General features: G+C 38.8%; 1 long non-coding RNA gene across 1 annotated transcript in view; it reads left to right on the top strand.

Moving 5' to 3' along the window:
• The first annotated feature begins 288 nt into the window (after positions 1-288).
• LOC141570434 (uncharacterized) overlaps positions 289-20,583 on the top strand; it is a 476,097-nt gene continuing 455,802 nt past the window's right edge. The window contains exon 1 of the long non-coding RNA XR_012494439.1: positions 289-376. This is a non-coding gene — a long non-coding RNA (uncharacterized LOC141570434). The remainder of the gene's footprint in view (positions 377-20,583) is intronic.

A 20,583-nucleotide genomic window follows, 5' to 3' on the forward strand; every position in this document is an offset into this window, starting at 1 on the left:
TAGGACATGTGCTCTCAGGGGTCTTGAATTTGAGTTGTGCACACAGATGTGTTATCTATAAGAGGTGAATAAATATTTAGATAGGACATGATGAGTACCAAATGTTTGGAAGATTATGCCTGTGGAGGTCGATGCCTCAAAAGAGGCTTGCAGAGAAGGTAGTCTTAATTACTCTGAAATGGAGTGATTGAAGGGTGAGGCATGGTGGTGGCAGAAGAAAATCCTGAATCATCTGAGTCAGATGGAGTGAAGGGAAGATGCTTGACTGACCATGTTCTCTTCTTTCCAGAGAAGCAAGAAGATGGATGATGTACACGAAAGACAAGTAGCCTAGGAAGAGGACTTCTGGCATTGGCCATGAGTTATGTGACCTCAGGTAAGTCACTTAATATCTTAGAATCTTAGTTGCTATATTTGTGAATTGAGAGCTGGTTTACTCATTGAAATAGGGGCAAGATGATAAGTAGCATGGAAAGTCTAAGCAATTATTATAGTTTATGAAAGAGCAACTAAATAGATTGCTTCCTGATCAGTAATAAAATCATCAGAAGCTCACAGTTCTAAGGTACTGTCAGTTTATAATTATGATTGAAGGATAAGCTTGTCAAAAGACCATAACATATGTGCTGAGAAATGTGGTGAGATGGAATGCATGAAACTAGGTAAGATTAATAATGATGGGGCTTAGGTAGTTGGAGAAACGTTCAAGAGCTTCATAAATAAAATGACAAAATATAAAGTTTAAATAAATGGTTTAGTTATCTTATGAATGTAAAAAGCTCATGTTCTTATTATGATCTGGTGAAACCCTCCAGAGTGTAGCTTCTAGGCTAAGCAATGTCATGGGTTTTAAGTTACACAAGAGATTTGAGTGTGTTAGGTTGCAGTAATGCCTGCTCTGAGAGCTCAATTAAACATCCTGGTTTTCCACTAGTGAGCTAGCATCCAATTCAAAATAGGCTGCAGTGAGTAAGGCTTAAAGAAAATAGAAATGGACAGCTGTGGTCACAGCAGAAGTGAAAGGAGGCAGTGCATACCCACAACAGTTTACAGGCTTATGGGGAATGATCTGAAAATATACCTGAGAGTCAACGTGTATGTAGGAGGAGACACAGGTATGAGTCATGACCGAAAAATAACTCTCTGGGAACCTAAAAACGTGACTTTCAGAACTCAGGGATCTCAATTCTGCTTTAAAGGTAAAGGGAAGTGAACCAAGTCTTGTGCCACTGGGAACACTATGATTAAATTGTCAGTTCTCACCTTGGCTCACATAAGTTTACTCTTCTGCCCACCTCTACCTCCACCACAACATACTCTAGGTAAATTGAGTGAAATTTTTTTATAGTTTTCTATTATGGAATTCAGTTGTCCCAGGCCAAGAAAATAACCTACTCTAAATCTATCTTTAAATGCCCAAAAACTCGTTTCAGAAAGGGATACAAAATGAAGTTATGTCTAAACGCCCCACTAATTATGGAATCCAAATGAAAACAACAGTGAGATCATCCTTTTGCCTGTCAGATTGGGGAAAAATAATCATGTATTAGATGGTGTTGGTGACCCACCCATGTCCCCTTGGCTGACCCCAGAGTTTGCCTGCAGACATATCTTAGACACGCCGACATCTTCCTGCGTCTTTCTTCCAGAAGGCATTCTCTGGACACAGGAGTATGCTTTGTCACTGCACAGGTCTGATGGGGCGTAACTGAAAGATAATGCCTTGGAGTCATCGGCAAGCATTGAGGGTTGGTGGATAAATACTCTACTTCCTTGCCTTTCACTGAGACAATTGTAAATTATCTCACACAGCCACTCTGAAGGTCTCCAGAATAATTGAGACCCAGTTGCCCATAGTTAGGGTGATCAGCTGATTCCAGATTTCCTAGAACTGTCCCAGTTTTAGCTTGGGAAGTCCTGGGTCCTGGGAATGCCCTCAATCCTCTATAAACTGGGATAGTTGAGTACCGCAGAGATAGCTGGCTAGTTGATGGACTCCTTATTGGGTTTTCTCCCTTCACTGTCTCACTTCCCCAGCCCCCACATGATTCCTAGGGTCATCTCCTAAATAAACTACTGCATACGTGGAATTATGAATTTTTTTCAATGACTTTTATTTGCACTAGATTCTAAGTTGTTAGTGTAGGAGCCCTATTTTACTCAATATTCTCTGTCCACATCGAACAGAGTGCATGAAGCATAGTTCATACTCAATAAATATTAGCTGAATGAATGAACCCTGTGTCATTAACCAAACAGATTTAATAGACATTATCTGCTGTGTGTTAATGCCAGCCTATTTGTTCCTTTTGAGTTTCCTTATAAATCTGCCCGCCACATTGATCAGATTGTAAGTCATCATGTCATTAGTTTTACAGAAATAATGTATTATTGAAGTCTTTTACATCTTTTGATCATCTTACTATTCATCCAAATTCAAGAGTTTTAAAAAATACAAATGGAATAATGAAAAAAATCAACATGTGAGTAGTGTTATCTAGACCAGGTGTTTTAGTTGTACATTTTCTCATTTAATCTTCAGGGCAACCTCGTCATTTAATATAATTATTCTCGGTTCCCAGAAAGTTAAGGCTTAAGATTTTTTGCTCATAATCACACAACCAAGCAGGGACCGTGTTTCTCACTATCAATCCTGTGTTTTTCTCATTGCATTATGGAATCCACTGTAATTAGCTAGTAGGTTATCTCTCAAACCCACCCATATTCATAGAATTCTATGAAAAGAAAATTCTGGAGACAAAAAAGCATTGGCCACAATGGGTTTGCTCTTCCTGGTAATTAGTTCTTCACTGCAATTTTTTTTCAAATCAATCCTCCTGACAATAGCATCTTTTGAAATAGTCTTCTAAGTCAGTGCTGTACACTTGTGAGAGTTTTAATCTTTGTCATTCAGCATCATTTGATTTCCTGAATAAAGAAAAAAATGCAGGATGTTTAGAGATATATATTTATAGTTGATTTTAATTTCCTGTTTGCTCTTGTAATTATGGTTTTCCTTATGAAAACTGTGTTTGAAATATATTTTCTGTCCATATGGCTTTTCTCATCTTAAAACAGGCAATCATATATAAGACAATAGTCTCAACAGTTAATTTTCCTTATTTAGTACTTTTTAGATCACTTACATGCTTGAATTCAGTGACAGCACAGTTTTACATGTGAGATGGAAGGAGAATGTGCAGCTAAAATCCCCTGAGTTCTCTTACTGCCAATTTTGATTGTAGATTCAAGAAAAATTAAAATGGTGAAGAATGTTTCAGATGTTCATTTTCAAATCAAAGTGGGTGTTGAAACTGGAAGTTCACAACTATATGTTATCACCAGCCAACTTCTCTGTCCCGGTTTGCGTGTTCACCCTCTTTCCCCAGAACTAACTGAAGTGGGTGATGCTAGGAGAGCTGATTATGCTAAATCTTTAGTGGCCCCTTGCAAGTGTGAAAGAAGAACAACTGATAAGATCCTCCAAACCCCCAAATTATGGTCTTGAATCTATTGGAGTGCCTACAATTCCCATCATTAGTATTATTATGGCTTCAATTTAAGACATAGAGGGCACTCTTTTAAAGATATTCATAAACTTGGTAATGATAGTAACAATGATGATAACACTTTACTATGAATTCACTCATTGAAGTTGTTAGAAGATTGTAGGGATTTCTTAGATGTGAAAGAAAAAAGGAGTGGGGCTGAAGCAGTGGTCCTTGGGCTGGAATTCCTGAGCTCGTTAGAGTCTAAGAACTTTAGGATCCAATGGTATAACCATAACCATGACCATAACCATAGCCATAGCCATAGCCATAGCCATAGCCATAGCCATAGCCATAGCCATAATGTCAGTGTTTCAGAAGTAGCAAAAGCCAGAACAAAAACAACAGGAAAAACTTAGAATTCATTGAGTGCTTACATTGTACCTGGGTTTTACTACATTAATTCATTCTCTCCTTACCATACACTGTGGAGTTGATTTTATTATTCTCACCTTATAGATGAGGAAACAGAGACTTAAATAAGTTAAGTAATTTGTTGAGGCTCACAGAGCTGGTAAGTGGCAGAACTGGAGTATGAACTTCTGTTAGTGTGACTCCAAAGCTTATGACTTGAGGACACCAGGTTACCAAGGTGACAACCAAAACAAACAATGCTTACACCCCACCTTTATGTACATTCAGGCCTGGGTACAGAAGAGGATCAGTCCAGACAAAGGGCAGGTAGTGGCAGAGCTACGACTATGGCCCCTTTCTGTGGCCACTTGGTTGTGGATAAGCTGTGGGGTACCTGAGAGCATGCTGGTTTTATCCCAGTTTTTCTCCCTTTGAAGTTCCTGTAGTGCGTTATGATCTGTGATAATTTTCTTTCGGTTTTGTCTGCTCTACTCATGACCACTGCTGAAAGCTTGCCCATTTTTGCCAGTATACTGCTATGTTTGAAAAACAAGACAGAGAAAGAGACTCAGAAATCATACTAATTAGGGCATTTCAGGAATAGGTAAATTCTAGTCTATAGTGGAGTATAGTTATTTTGAGCAATTGAAAGTAGGTTATAAAATTACCACTCTGAATTACTGCTCTAGTACTGTGGTTCTCAGCTGGGAGAGATTCTGTACCCCAGGGACTATATCTGGAGACGTTTTTGATTGCCACAACTGGAAATCGGGGAAGTGTTTTTGACATCTAGTTGGTAGAACCAGGGGTGCTGCTAAACATTTTACAATGCACAGGGCAGCCTCCTCAACAAAGAATTATCTGACCCAAAATGTCAGTGGTGCCAATTTTGAGAAACTCTATACTAATAAAACATATTGGAAACGAATATAATTTTTACAAATTTTTCTATATGGCAGTCAGAAGAAAATGAATATATTTTTATGCCCCATTCTCAAAGTTATCATATTCTTACACAATAGTCATGCAAACATGTGTGAAAATATGGTTTACTCACACTGAAGATCCTTCTAACCCCCTTCTCCTCCTCTGCCCCACCCCCGCCCCACTCCTCCTTCTCCACTTCTTTGTTCTTTTGCATGGATGGGCTGCATGTGTTTCCTGGAAATAGAGAATTCTGAGTCTCTTTCATGCTGGGTTTAAGAACAGCAGGAGTACACTTAAAAGCCAGTTTTGTTCCCCTCAGGTAGCATCTCATTAAACAAAACCAGTTTTCTTCAGAACTCATTCGGCATTGTTTCTTTTGTACCTTGTTTACCTATGTGAGGGCATAAATGATTGGCAAGAGCAGGACAAACCCTTGTAAACAGTGTTGGGTCACGTGGCCAACGTGTGAGAGCAGTTTTACAGTAACATCATAAGTCCTTGGAAAGGTGCATTTTCCTTTCATAAAATAATGGTGGAATCAGATGATAAAGCTTTCTAGGCAGTCTGCTTGTCTTTCCTGCTTCTAGACAGCCCTGCTCTTAGAAGCACTCAGAAAGAACTTCTGATACTGTATTTTTATAATTCCTCCAGAAGAAATATTTATAACGCCCGTTCTTTATTGTTATCTCCAAGTAACATAATGTTCAATTAGACTGTCTTATCTTAATATCTTCTGTTGTAATTCAAAGTCGTCCAGATTAATGAAAATAGAAAATTGTTCCGTTATTATCTATATCTATATCTATAATCTGTATATACAGACTTGAAAACAACGAAATCCGATCTCTGTTTTTCTAAATAACTTACATTTTTGGACCTTGTCTGCAGGTCCTATTTCTAACCCATTTATCTCTCATATTCCTGGAATACTTGTTACAAATGGAAATTCCTGTGTTTTACTCCTCAGGCATCTTCAAGGGGGTGGGGCCCTGGGAATCTGTAGTTTTAGATTCCTAGGTGATTTTTTATGCATTGAAAATTTTCAGACCCACCAGAATAACAAGATTGGTCTTCTTTTGCAGATTATTTTAGTGAGCATTCCCTGTTGCTCTGGAGAGTAGCTTTGCTTTCCACATTAACTGGTTGTCAGGTATATGTTCTCCTTGGTCTATGGTTATCCACAAACAAAATACACATAGTAGTCTTACCAGCATATAACAATAGCTATCAGAGAATATGGATGCATGGTGTTGTTATTGAAAGAGTACATAAACATTTGAAATGCATATTTTTTCTTTTCTGGGAGAAATAGCTCAGGGAAATGAATCTATCTCCTTTTGGGACCCATACACTTCAATTAGTCTTTGCCTGATAAATGGGCATTTGTCTTATTATAATAGCATACACATTCTTCTACTATTGGAGTATGGTTTATGATGTCTAGGTAGCCATACTTGTGCTTTATTTTAATTCTAACTCTGACAATTCTTAAAAGACAGCCAGATTTAAAAAAGATGCACATTTGTAAAATGCTTGCTTCAAGTTAGTTCTCTTTGGGGCATATAATGTTCTTTACAGCAATTTCCAGCATTACTGGGGCTAAAAGTGGAAGGTTGGGGTAAGGAAGAAACAGGGTAGATTCATAGGCCATCAAATGGTCCTTCAGCCCTTGGCATAGGAGGCCCCCAAAAGAAAGCCTCAGTGTATAGGGTCCATTGGACCAATTCCACCAATAGGGCATATTTTCATGATGCATCACAATCTTGGTTTAGAGGGACCCAGGACTCCATGGGTTCTGTATTCTAAGCACTAACAATGCAGGCCATAACAATGGTCCTAGGAATCTTTATCCAACCCATGGTGTACTGGGGCTTTGGGCCAAAGAGATGAAAGATCCTGGTCAAAGGTACCCAAGATGTCAGGAATGATAACTCTGCTTCCTGTTACTGTTTTATTTTTTTCTCATGTAAAAAGACTTTTTATTAGGGTAGTGGTGGTGATTATTTTACTTTGATAGTTATCCTTGGCTTGATAATTAGAAGATTTAATTATTGTACACCAAACATAATGAATGCATTCTAGGCATGCATTAAGGAATCACTAAGGTGCCCTGTAAGTGTTCTCCCTTATGCATTCAGGAATAATTTATTGTCCAGGAACTGGTTGGTATAGAAGGAAACCAAGTTAACCATGGCCACCAGGGCCACTTGGGTCTAGAAGCCTTTGCTGCTCTTGACACTACTGTCCAAATAATTTTTCTCACTTGTTGCTTCACTTCGCTCCCTCAGCCAGGCTGCACAGGGTAGTACCCTGAGTGTCCATGGCCCATTGGATGGTGTTGGAGGTGAGAATTCGGTTGTGGAATCTGACTTCCTTCGACATTAAAGGAAGTGCTAGAATGAGAACTGACTAACTCTGAGCCTAACTTATGAAGGAAATGGGGACGTAATCCTTGTAGATCTGTGCATTCACCCAGGTGAAAGGAGACATTCAGAGAGACCCCACAGGACTGCTCTGAAGCCACGCAGTATAGATGAACTAAATAGTACGTACATATCAAGGTGGGAATTTGTTTAAGAAGTAGCCTAAGAAAAAGAACAATGAAATATTGAAAATGCTATGCTGACTGTTCTCTCTCTTCAGGCCAATGATTTCCCTTTGCTAAGAACATATGCTCCTCACTGCCAAGGTTATTGAACTCTTACCATGTGGTAGCCTTTTTAAAGCCCCACAATTCCTAGTGGTAGTTTCCTGCTGTCTTCTTCTTTTTATGGATGAGGAAATGAAGTTTAGCAATATTAACTCTTCTAAGGTTATGCCAGCAGGGCTGGCCGTCCAACTTCAGAGTTTATGCCCTTACCCGTGATATATGACGTCTCTTTAGGGTGAAGAGTTGGGAAAACATGAAAGCAGATAAAAGTGAATGAGTAGCTCTGAATTGTTTTTGTGGAATTATTTAAGAAATTAGTCAACTGCCATGATTTTGGAGCTGGGAGATAGAAGTTCAGGGTGCTAATAGCTAAAGAACTCTTCCAGAGTCTTTTATTTGCAACTAGGAAAGTAAGTTGCATTGCCATGTACGCCTCATTCCTTCACATTTCCAGAGCTAAACAGGCAACTTTTATTCATTTGATTTACACAAGACTATAATGACCCAAACCTATTGTTATTCCATATTACTTTGTATTTTGACAAGTCTCACCTAATGTGTTGCATATTCTGTGTTGGCCCTGTCGGGTATTGTCTCTTGGGGTAAGAAATGGGGTGGGATTCATATACTTTATTACTGAGCTGTCTTAATGCTTACTCAGGGAAGCATTCATCATCTGTGATGATACTATGATTGGTGTTCTCAGTGGGTGCCCAAATATTCTTTAGACTCAGGACCCCATTTATTTTTCCCCTTACATTCAAAATAGTACTTATCATTGTTTCTGGACAGGTTTTTGTTTCTCCTTGATCATGTAGTTCCTGTTTAGCAGTGATGAAATTACTGCTTACATTTCCTATTCAACCCCTGAAACTTAGATTTAATCTGTTAGAACAATGTTTACATTTTGTGTTTGTTTCTTTTTCCAGTTGAATCAACCCTGTATACATTCAGCCTTTGCCCAGTTGTGACATCTACCCCAGTTAAACATGGATGTTTTTATTTTCGTTTCCTTATCTACCTATTGCTTTCAAAACAGACGTGGTCTGGATTTTCTTTTCTAAATTCTGAGCTGGGTTATATATCAAAATGTTGTTCATCTTTGACTTCCACGAGTTTCAAACCCCACTTGCTTAATAAATATTTGTTGAATAAATGAATGAATTTAAGATGGGTTAAAGATTGGATTCTTCCGGTAAAGGACTTCATAATCAACTACCAGTGGGGACTCTCCTATTATTCAGTGGTTTGCACTATCTTTGAGGTCTACCGTGGTGCTGCATTCGATATATTGACATATTGTTTTATGATGTTGATTTGCACAGGCTTATATTGTGCAGTGAAGTCTGAGTGGTAATGTTTGGCAAGTAGGAAGGATCTTTAATTTACTTTCAGTGATTCAAACATGTTTCCATAACAACTGTTTAGTTGGTTTCCTTGATTTATATTTACATATATATGTATATATGCATATACATATATGCATATATATGTATATGTATGTATTTGAAGCTTGGTCAGAAACCAGACTTTCACGTCTTGCATATTTGAATTTTTATACTGCTTCTCTTTTAGTTTATATCGTTTCATCATTTGTGGAAGAACTAACTTTATTTACCTATGTCTAAGAATGTGGACCAATTTTGAATATGTAATTAGGTGTTACCAACAATAGTAGAGCTAAAGCCCATGGATTTTACTATTTTTGACACTTTTAAACAATAATCAGGGAAAAAGTCAGCCAAAATAATTGACTAAATTGGCTAAATAATTTTAATCCAAATGTGCAATTTGTAGATAAAGTAAGAGATCTAAAATTAATATATTAAGGTTGAAAAATTTCTGCAGCAATTACTTGACTTGACATATCGTTCCTTATCTGACTTATCTAACCATCTTATCTTCAGGTGGTTAAATGAAGGAACTTAGTGTTCTTTCAGTGCATAAGCAGAATTTATTTGTCCAATGTTTATTCTTGTGCAAAACATTAATTATAAATTATAAAGATGATAGTCATGTTTTATCAGTGGCTACTGAGTGATAGAGAGGCTTTCTGGGTCCATCCCAGACTGGACCTCAATTATCTTCTACTTCTCTGTGCTAACCCTAGGGCAGGATGAAAAAGTCTGGGACTTTTTAAGGGTTCCAATATACAGTTTTTATGTTGGTTGGAATGGAATGTTGGCCTGGGAATCCAGAAACCTGGATTTTAGGTTTTGCTCTCTAATAACAAGCTGTGTGATCTTTAGGAAACTTCTTTACCTCAGACCTACATTTCCTCACCTGTTAAGATAAAATAAAGATTGAACTAAAGATTGAACTCTCATGATGCTTCTAGCACAGACATGCTATGAGTTAGATCTGTTTTATTTTTATCCCTGAGTCTGGGAAGATATTATCTTTTTGAGCAATGGAAAATTGAGCTACTTTGTGTGGCAAAAGTGAACCTGGGGCTGTTCATAGCCTTTAATCCAATCAGGAAACCCTGGATTCTGGCTACTGGGAACATGAAAGATAAAATAGCTAATAATGATGCAAGGACCATTGCAGAGTGCTTACTGATCAATTTTAAGTAACAGGTGCTATGTGGTTTTCAGATATTTTATTCTCACCACAGTCCTGTGAGGTAGATTTTTCATGTGAAAAAATTGAGAGTTTAATAATTTGCTGATGATTGTGAACCTGGCAATTTTCCGAATCAGGATTCAAATCCAGGTTCTGCTTAAATCATGCAGTTAGTGTTGCTCTCCTAAGCTGCACTGCCTCTATCTCCTTTATTTCACATTGTAACACACTCTGCATCCACTTTAGAACAGATGATTGGGACAGAGAGCAAAGGAGACAAAAAGCCTTCTTCATGGAGCTTACATCCTATCAAGGGCAGATAGCATCAATAGATGTAATAAACAAATGAGTTGCATGGTGTTTCAGCAGATGGTCAGTGCTATGGAATAAGACAAAGCAAAGTTGGGTGAAGGGAGTTGGAAACGTGTGTAAATGGAGTGGGGTGGGTTGCAATTTTGAACTGGGTTGGCAGGGTGGTTATCATTGGGATGGTGATTTTTGATAAAGGACTTGCGGGAGGTGAGGAAATTAGTTATACGGATATCTGTTAGAAGAGCATTCTGGGCAGAGAGACCAGCAGGGTCCTAAGTGGGGAGTGTACATGGTTGTAGCAAAACAGTTATTTACGACAGAATAAATAACCACAATAAAGAGAACATTGAGAACCTAATTTAGACACTTCCATTCCTGCTCATGGTTTTGTTTATTTGTTTTATAAGCAGGTTGACTCTTTTCTTTCTTCTTATCAGTGTGTTCCATCCTGCTTACCCAGCAGCCTACTTAAAAAATTTGTTTTCCACAAGAGGCTTTTCAATCTTCATGTAACTGCTCAAATATAGCAGTTCTCAAACTTTCTGATCTCCAGACACTTTTATACTCTTAAAAAATTGTTGAGGACTCAAAGAGTTGTTGTTTGCATAGGTTACTTATTAATATATACTGTATTAGAAATTAAAACAGAAAAATTATGCATTTTGTTTAAACTTGTAAAAACTTGTTGCATGTTCACATAGCTTATTTTTATGAAAAAAAGCTATTTTCCAAACATCCATCAAAAATACATTTTTTTGCAAATCTCCTTAATGGTTGGCTTAATAGAAGGCAGCTATATTCTCATACCAGCTTCTGTATTTAACCTGTTACAATACGGTGTTTGCGTTGAGGCTTATGAAGAAAATCTGACTATGGGTTGACTCTGTACTTGTAGGTAATACAGCACTATTAGCAGAGCCACATCTGTTAAACTATGCATTACCAGATGATCAGGGACCAATTGGTCTTTGAAGAAAACATGGGCAGTGCAACCCTCAGACCTGTCCAGTGGGCCTTATCAACCTCATGTTATCTCTCACTCTCAGTGTCTTTGCCTAATCTACTGCCAAAACCTCTGGTGGCTTCCTAATTACCTGAAAACATAATTCAAATTCCTTACCCTGGTTCACAAGACCCCTAATAGCCTAGCCTCTGTGGACCTTCTTGACTTTGACTATGATCATTTCTCCTTATTCATCGTGGTACAGTCATAGTGGCAGCATTTCAGTTCCACAGGCTGCTCGAATTCTCTGTTAATTGGTGATGGCCTGTCAAATAGGCTTTCTAATTATTTGCTTGGGGTACAGCTAAGATACAGACCCCAAAAAGAATTTTGGAAATAATTTATCTAATAAAAGCAATAAAGTTGTGAGAAAAATGAAATATTTTGGGATTAAGAAAACACCTATTTAATCAGTAAATATCTGTGGCATACGTACCATGTGCCAGGCATCATTTTAGGCATTTGAGTCATGTCAAAAAACAAAACAAAGATTTTTACCCTTGCGGAGCTTAGATTCTTGCATGAGAGACAGACAATAAACAATAAACAGAATAAGTAAATCAAGTAGTAGTGGTAAAATACAATAAATGCTGTGGGGGAAAAAAGGCAGAGAAGAAGTGGTTGAAAAAGATGAGTACAGATTGGAGAAAGAAGATGATATTTGAGCAAAGACCAGGGGAAGATGGGAAGTTGTCCATTCAGATAACAGTGGGTAAAGGGTCTGAGAGCAAAGGCTCTAAGATTGCCTGCTGTGTGGGAGGAAAGGCAGGAGGCCAGACCTGTGTGTGTGTGTGTGTGTGTGTGTGTGTGTGTGTGTGTGTGTGTGTGTCTGTGTGTGTCTGTGTCTATATATATGTTATTTATGGAGTAGGGAACCGTAAAATGTTAAAGTTCCAGTTTTCCCCAGCTCCTTCTTTCTTAGGAATTAGTTCTAGGGACAAGTTATTTTAACCTGTATAATTTTACTATTTGTAAAAACTTATTTTAAAGTGATTTGAATTGTGTGTTGGCAGAAATTGAAGAGTCAAGTGAAAGGGGTTTCACAAAGATGACCCAGTAATTGACATATTTGTTTTCTGCTTACAATGCAGGGCAGAAAGGATTTAATTGATTATTGGACCTTTATAACCCACCCTCTCCCCACAGTAAAAAAGCTGCATTTCCCTTACTGACATAGGGAAGTCACTTTGATCGAGTGTCAGGTTCCATTAAGGGGGCCACTGGTAGTGGGACTACTCAGGAAGAAGCTAGCTGCCCAGGTCTGTGAGAGTCTCTGCTTTCTCTGTGTGCGGGGCCTTCAGGACAATAGAAATTCCCAGTGCTGCATTAAATGAGGTGTAAAATGCTCCACGGGACACTGGACGAGCAGCTTCGGCATCACCTGGAAACTTGACTGAAATAGAAATTCTAAGGTCTGGGTGCTGGCCGCACAGAGCTTTTACATGAGTGAGGCCTCTGCTCTTCCTTCTATAACAGAAATTCTCAACCCTGGGTGTATGTTCGATTCCCTGAGAAATTGAAAAAAGCGAAACAAAATAAACAAGCAATGCCACAGCCTCTGTACCAGAGATTCTAATTTAATTAGTCTTGGGCCAAGGGCAAGGGCGTCAGTCTTTTTTCACTCTCCCTGAGTACGTCGAACATGCAGAATCACTATAGTAGGACAGATTTCTCATCCTCAGCATTACTGGTGTTTTGAACCAAGTAGTTCTTTGTTGTGGGGCACTGACTGTCCTGTGCATTATAGGCTGGTTAGCTCCATCCCTGGCCTTTATCTGTTAGATGCACATAGAACCCCTGCCTCCATTTGTGACAACCCAAAATATCTCCAGATATTGCCAAATAGACCGTGGGGTGAGGGTGGGGTGGGGTGGGGTGGGAGTGGGGGGATTGTCCCAGTTGAGAGATATTGCTCTACAGCAATAATTCTCAAAGTTTACTGCAACACTGCCAGTGGAAATGTAATGCTAACCACATGTATAATTAGAAAAAAATTTTAGTAGCCACATGAAAATAAATAAAATAAAACAGGTGAAACTAATGTTAATAATATAGCTAGTTTAATCCAGTATCTTCCAAATCGTATTTCAACTTGCATTCAATATAAAAATTGTTAATAAGATATTTTACATTCTTTTTTCAAGTCCTTGAAATCTGGTGTGTAATGTGCACTTACAGCATGTTTCAATTCAGACTAGACACATTTTGAATGCTCAATATCCACATGTGGTTAGGGGCTGTTGTGTTAGGGTTTAGTGGCCATCAGAGTCCCCTTAGGGGTTGGATAAAGTATAGATTGCTAGGTCCCAGCCCCAGAGCTTCTGAGTCAGTAGGTCTGGGGTTTTGCACTTCTAACCAGTTTCCAGGTTAGGCTGAAGCTGCTGTGTGGTGATCACATTTTGAGAACTACTGATACCGGGAAACCCTGGGGCCTTTGCTGTTAAAAAAGGTGGTTCGTGGACCAGCAGCAGACCTTGGAGTCTTGGAAGAAAATTATGATCCCAGATTGCACCCTTGACCTATTAAACTGTAACCTGCATTTTAACAAAAATGTTAAAAGAAAATGAGACTTGCCTGGATCAAAGCTCTCCTGTTAGTCTCTATACAGTGGCTGGTTTGTCTCCTCAGAACTTTTCTCGGTTCTCTTTCTCTGTTTTTCCCATTTGACTCAAGAATGTTGGGTTTTGTTTTTGCTTTATTTCCCATTAAGCATTCTCTGTTGAAGGCCTAGTGCAATGCGTGGCACATACATAGGCACTTAAATATCTATGGAGTTAATGATCCGATAAAAGGAGAGAAGCCTGGGGACAATGATCAGGTGTCTTTTTTTGGCTTTAGGAATTTAGATAAAAATGTGTTTGGAGATGAGTTGAATACCAGGATTCAGAAACCGAATGTGTGGCTCCTGTTGGCCTGACAGGTGGAATGCTCCTTCCTGTGAACTCCACCTGCACCCAGGAAGTATGGATGACTCACCTTGAAAGAATTGCCTTATGAGAAGCTTGTCAGATTCTTCTTCCTGGCAAAGTGGAGACACATTCTCTTCCTTTTAGAGGAGTGGAAATGCTCTACCTGTTTGTGACATCACCCAGCACCCAGAAGGTGTTCCTGGGATAGCCTTCTTTCAGGGCTGCGCGTTTCTGCCTGAGTGTCAGTGACCACACAGCCTTCTTCACACTTCATAGCCAGTTGGCATTCCAAAGGCATCACGGTCAAGCTGACTCAGTTCTTAATCACCAGAAACACTATTACAGCGTGGAAATTTGGATTCCAAAGGGAATTACTGATGTTATAACATCTGGCTAAAGAATTTTTATATATATATATATTTTTCACATACAAAAATAGTTTCTTGACTTTTGGATCAATTTCATTTTTTTCTTATGCTTTTAATAATAGAAAATAGTTTCTTCATACTTCTTTTGGGAAAAGGCAGTTAAACCCCCTTTTCTGCTGTGATTTGGGATTAAGTGTGAATTAACCAATGGATTTGGTAACTATATGACTTAATGTGTACAACTTGTGTGTAGACAGATGGGAAGATGGAGTAATTCAGTGGTTACTTTCAGAGGAGGGCAAAAATAAGGAAAAAAAAGCAGAAATGCATAGCAATTTCATAATATTCTACCTCATTTCTCTTTTTCTCACTCATGCCAGGCTTTTGAAAAAATCAAGACATATATAAGAGCAAAAAGTCTATTTTATGTTGTATGAGAGGATTTAAATGAGAAACAATGGCATTGACCCACTTAATGAGCTTGATTATTGTAGGGCAATGGTTGCCTAAGGGTGGAAGCAGGAGGACAGGCCAGTTTGGAGTGACAGCTGGTTGAGAGGACATTGAATCTTTATTAACGCCACTGTCCTATGGATGCACTACAAGGTTTTGTAGTTGAAGGGTGTATACTTTGAAGAGCATGCAATTTGTTGTTTATTTTCAATTTCAAGCAATTTCTCTCTTAAATCTGAAAGGGGAGATTGGTGCCATATAATCCCAGGTACATATTTAGTGAATGCTTCATAGGAGAGGTTTGTCTATCATTATGATGAAAAGAGCTACTTAATCTTTGATCTGTGAAGAAGTGAGAAAATGTAGGTGGGATTTCCTTTGATTCAGTCAGTGCATTTGGCAGGTTTGGAAATAGGCCATTACTCCAGACTTTCTCGTGGCTTAGTGGAATACCTTTGGTTATGAAGCTTCCGATACGAGTTATCTGATGCATCTCTGACAATTAAAAGATCAGTAATTCTGCTCCATTGCTTTTTGTTCTGGCAACCATAGTTGAGCCACTCATCTGGGGAAATACCTTTGCTCTGATTCCTTGGGTGAGAAAATTCCCTGACCAGGCTATGCTCTACTGCTACTTAATCAGTGAGCATGCAATTTCTGTTATCCAGTCATGGCGTAACTTCAAGGCTGGAGTACTTTCCTGGAGCAAGGGATGGCGGTTATGGAGAGAAAAGAGAAGATGAAAATAAAGGGAACTTTATACAAAGCATGAAGGTCACTCCAGTAGGTACAAAAGGCATTAAGAGAAGAGAAATACAGACTGAATAGAAACAAGGGCTAAAAATTCAGGTACTGATGGTGTTTAACAGGAAACATTATTTGTGATTGTGCTGTCTCTGTATGTTATCTCATTCATCTCCAATATAATCCTCCAAAACCCATTGCACAGACATTCTTCCCATTAAGTAGGTGAGAAAGCTGAGGCACGAGACATTTACTGATGTAACTGACTCGTGGCTCACCTAGGGATGGAGATAAAGTGAGACCAGAACTTTCTGAATTTTCTTTGCAAGTTTCCCTGGGACCTCTTCTAGTTGTGTGATTGTTATGTGTAGTTGCCAGGATTTACAGACATCTCAGAACCAATCCCAAGAAAATATCATCTATAAGGAAAGTTCTGATGTGCAGCATCTGTCCCTATCTTTTAGAAATGGGAGAATAGACTGACTTCCTGATTTAGGTCTTAGCTACCTTTCATCTAACATTGTCTGTTCACACTTTTTAAAATTATATTTGTTGGGGTGACATTGGTTAATAAAATTATATAGGTTTCAAGTGTACCATTCTATAATATGTCGCCTATATATTGCACTGTGTTCACCACCCAGAGCCAGTTCTCCTTACGTCACCGTATATTTGACCCCCTTTACCCTCTTCTACCCTCCCACCCCCTTACCCTCTGGTAACCACTAAACTGTTGTCTGTGTCTATGAGTTTTTGTTTGTTTGTTTCTCTTGTTCATTTCTTGCTTTCAGTTTTGTATCCCACATTATGAGTGAAATCATATAGTTCTCATTTTGGAGTAAAATAGGCACGATTGCTTCATATAAGTACTCTGCAGTTTAACTTCTTTGTGAGTTTGTACTCTGTATTTATTGAGGTCTTTTTAATCCTTTTGTGTCTGGCAACCATAGTCAACCAGTTAAAAATATATTTCTTTTATTAATAAAAATAATTACCATTACTTATTCTTCAATTTTCATAATATTTTATAGGTGATAATGAACCTTCATAGTTTCTTGTTGAAGCACGTAGGTGGGAAGAAGATCAAATTTGAACTGAAATTAATCTGTAATGAAGTTGAGAGCAAAATGGACAATATTGCAGTCAAGTGTTTGAAGGGCATGTCCTTGTTTGCTAAGAAAACATTAATGTTTTTGAAGCTTTTGTAAAACGGTTTGATGTCTAGATGGCACATTTTGTTACACACATATTTTTTGCTCTGGTTATTAGTAGTGAGGATGAGATGTTTATAAAGCTAAACCTGCAGAGCTTCAACCACATTGGAAAAATGACGACAAGAGCAAGTAGCAACAGACCCTCAGCACATGCTAATTGCCTTGGACATAGGCTGTCCAGTCTGCCTGTGACATTCACCATGGGTCGTCCCACAGGCGTCTATTCATCTTCCTTCAGTCAACCTTCAAGGTAAAGGCTTCTATCTAAATGTCCTTAATTTCCCCATGTATGCTCTATAAGCATACATTTTTCTTAAATCAACTAATGTTTTCAGCATCGGTAGTTTACTACCCTCTAAAAATTTGGGAGTTTACCACCCTCTAACTAAAGCAGAATTTTAAAATTGAATGGACAGGTTTATTAGATTGGATTCTCTAAGCAATTCAGTCTGAATCTAAGTTGGTTACAGAGCTAATAGGAGTGGTTCTATGAGGGAGGTACAAAGGACCTATCCAGCTGGTTGTGACTCCTAGGTAAGAAACGCACTGAAGTAATCCACTGTGTGTGTAGTTGTGCTTTCCACCTGTGACTCTATGTGGCAGTTATAGTTAGGTACATACATGGCCTGTTAGGTTGTTTTAGTCATGGATACTTTACATAAACACAAGATGCATAATATTGGATACCTAAGCCTAATAGAGTAATGTTCTTCCCGTGGCCACACCTTCTGTGAGCCTAATATAGCTCAGCTTCGGAAAGAAATAGTTACCAGATTATGTCTCTAAGTGACTCATTCTTTTTTGTTCACCTTTGAGAATAAAAGTCCAAAGAACTTCCAAGTAGGGACAATTTGTTGATTGTAAGGTGGTTAAGAAAAATAATTTGCTGTATGGGAAAGCTCAAATTTTTGCTCCTCAAATATTTTTTAGGTTGTAAAACACGTGGTATCAACTCAGTCTCACATTTTACACAAACTGCCAGGAGGAAGGGAGCTACATGACTGGGAAATATTTGCCATGAGTCAGTCGTAGTAACGGTAATTATATGGATATGCTCTTCTATGTGATGAAATTGGTGATGGGAGGTAGAATTTGAGTGTTTTGTCTGTGTGCCTCAAATTCCATTGCATAGTGCAGAGTTTCCCGAACTGACATGATCATAAGGATCATTTGGGGGTGCTTACTACATATGTGGACTTCCTCCAGACAATTGAATCAGAATTTCCAGTGGTAGGTTCTGGGAATATGTGTTTTTAATAAGAACTTTAAATTATTCTTATGATCATGCAAGTTTGCGGATGCCTACCTTTGTGGGTAGTGGAGGAAGCCTCTAGGCTCTTTTAATTACAGGCAACTCTTTCATCGTGTTTAAAATGTTCTAAGTACATACATCTTAGTGTGTTCCATAAGGTAGGCAGTACAGGTATTGCCACCTTTATTTTATACTTATGATGTCCACTTACCTAACTAAGCCAACAGTTCCTAAGGGTTTGGTTGATAATAAGAGCAATAAAAGATTTTAGGGTCGTGGTGGTGAGGGCTGGTTGTCTACTCTGTATAACAGTGTGGCCAGGATGAAATGAGCATGTTTCAGATGATAGTCTGTGACATAAATGGACATTGGCAGGGCATTTATTAGAGAAGCAGGCCCAAAATGTGTCTGTAAATCTGATGAAGGTACAATGCACTATATCCTTTGATGTTCTTTAATTGCACTTCATAAGGTACACTTGAGACATACATGGCAACATTCAGAGTTGGATTCTGTGCCCTGCTGAACTATTGGCTGAACACTGACTGACTAGAGACTAAGGCTCAGGTTCTGTCTGTAAGGATTTCGGGGAAGAGGTCTCAACGGATTCTTACACCCTGCTAAGGCAAAGATGGAGAGTAGATCTAAAATGTTTTAGCCAATTCACATGCCTCAGATGCTATTAATTTTTACCAGTGAGGGGTCCCACTTCTAACATTCTTCATGCTAATTTTCAAGTCACTAAAAAACCCTTTTATGATTTTCAAAATATGTTTTTTCTTTGCCTGCATCGCTTTTGTTTTATTCTTCTGAGTAAGGCCTATTCATTCTTTAATACATCAATTCAGGCACCATCTCTTCTTGAAAGTGTTTTCTGGTCCTGTAGGATTTTGCTGTTAATAGTCTACAGGCAAGCATCATTGGCATGACTTGGGAGCTTGTTATAAATGCAGATTCTCAGTCCCATGTGAGACCTGCTGACCCAGAATCTTCATTTTAACAAGATTCCTGGTGATTTGGAAGCACATTAAGTTTGAGAAACACTATTCTAGAAGTTAGATGCTCCTCATTTATGCTTCCTAATATGTGATAAAACTGTGATCATGGCTCTATTAGGACATTTATTACAATGAATTGCATAATTAATCATTTTTTGCCTCTTCTTCTAGGTTAGTCACCATGTCTTACTCATTTCTCCACTCCTATCACCTGGTACATATTGGATGTTTCATTCATGTGGAATGAATGAATAACCTCACTTGCTGATGACAAAATTAGTTGTTCAAATCTAAATGCAAATTTCTGAGACTTCCAGCTGGCTTATATGTCCTCACACACTCAAAGTCAGAATGCGTAGAAGACAGGACATCAGCCAGCTTTCTAGGGCTATTAGTGAGAAGAAAGTGGTTGTTGAACATAGGAGCAAGACAGCAGTGGCATGATGGGAAATTCAATGGATTTGGTCTCTAGGTATGTGAATGGGCATAGGGAGAGGGCAGAGTCACCTAAGGGGAACATATGAGGCAGGGGTTCTGAGTACTTTTTCTGTCCCAACCCACCTAAGAGATTAGACAGATATTTAGCAGTACGACTGGCTAACTATAACACAGGTTTTCATGAGGACGCTTCCCTCAACTATGTAATTGTGCCACGACCCATACCCCATCTTTCTTTTTCAGACTTACTGAAACAAACGGTAGGTTCAATGTCTGGTGTTTTGAGTGGGGCAGGAGGGCACACTGAGAGATAGTAGGTACCAAGAGCACATCCTGAGTTTTGAATCAAGTGTTTGGAACGGGTGGATAGATTCAGATACCTAGCCTGGCAGGTTAGGTTTAGATGTCTAGGAAATCAGCATACCCTAGAAAAGAGTGCATAATAAGAGGTCCCGTCAGAGTGAGGGCTGGTCCAAATGCTGGGCATTTAACACCTGGGCAGTACTTGTTCTACACCTTCCTCTCTTAACCAAGTCTCCTTTGAGTTGGGCACTGTTAACTAATGGTGGCCAAATGTGGAGAGAGGGCTCGGGATTACCATGGAAGTGCAAAACAGTTTTGGTACCTTCCCAGAATCCAGTGGATAGGCAGAGGTAGGATAATCCCCAGTCTGTATATAAGAAGAAAATATTTTTCTTCCTTTACTTTGGTTGGCCCTTAGAGTGTTGTCATGGACCTGAAGGGGGTGGCAGATAATATTTAGAGTGGTTTCAAAGCTAGTACAGTAGTACCTCGGTTTTCTAACGTCTCCGTTGACGAACATTTCGGTTTACGAATGCCGTAATTTT

This window comes from Rhinolophus sinicus, linkage group LG03 (assembly GCF_036562045.2).
Source record: "Rhinolophus sinicus isolate RSC01 linkage group LG03, ASM3656204v1, whole genome shotgun sequence".
NCBI lineage: Eukaryota > Metazoa > Chordata > Mammalia > Chiroptera > Rhinolophidae > Rhinolophus > Rhinolophus sinicus.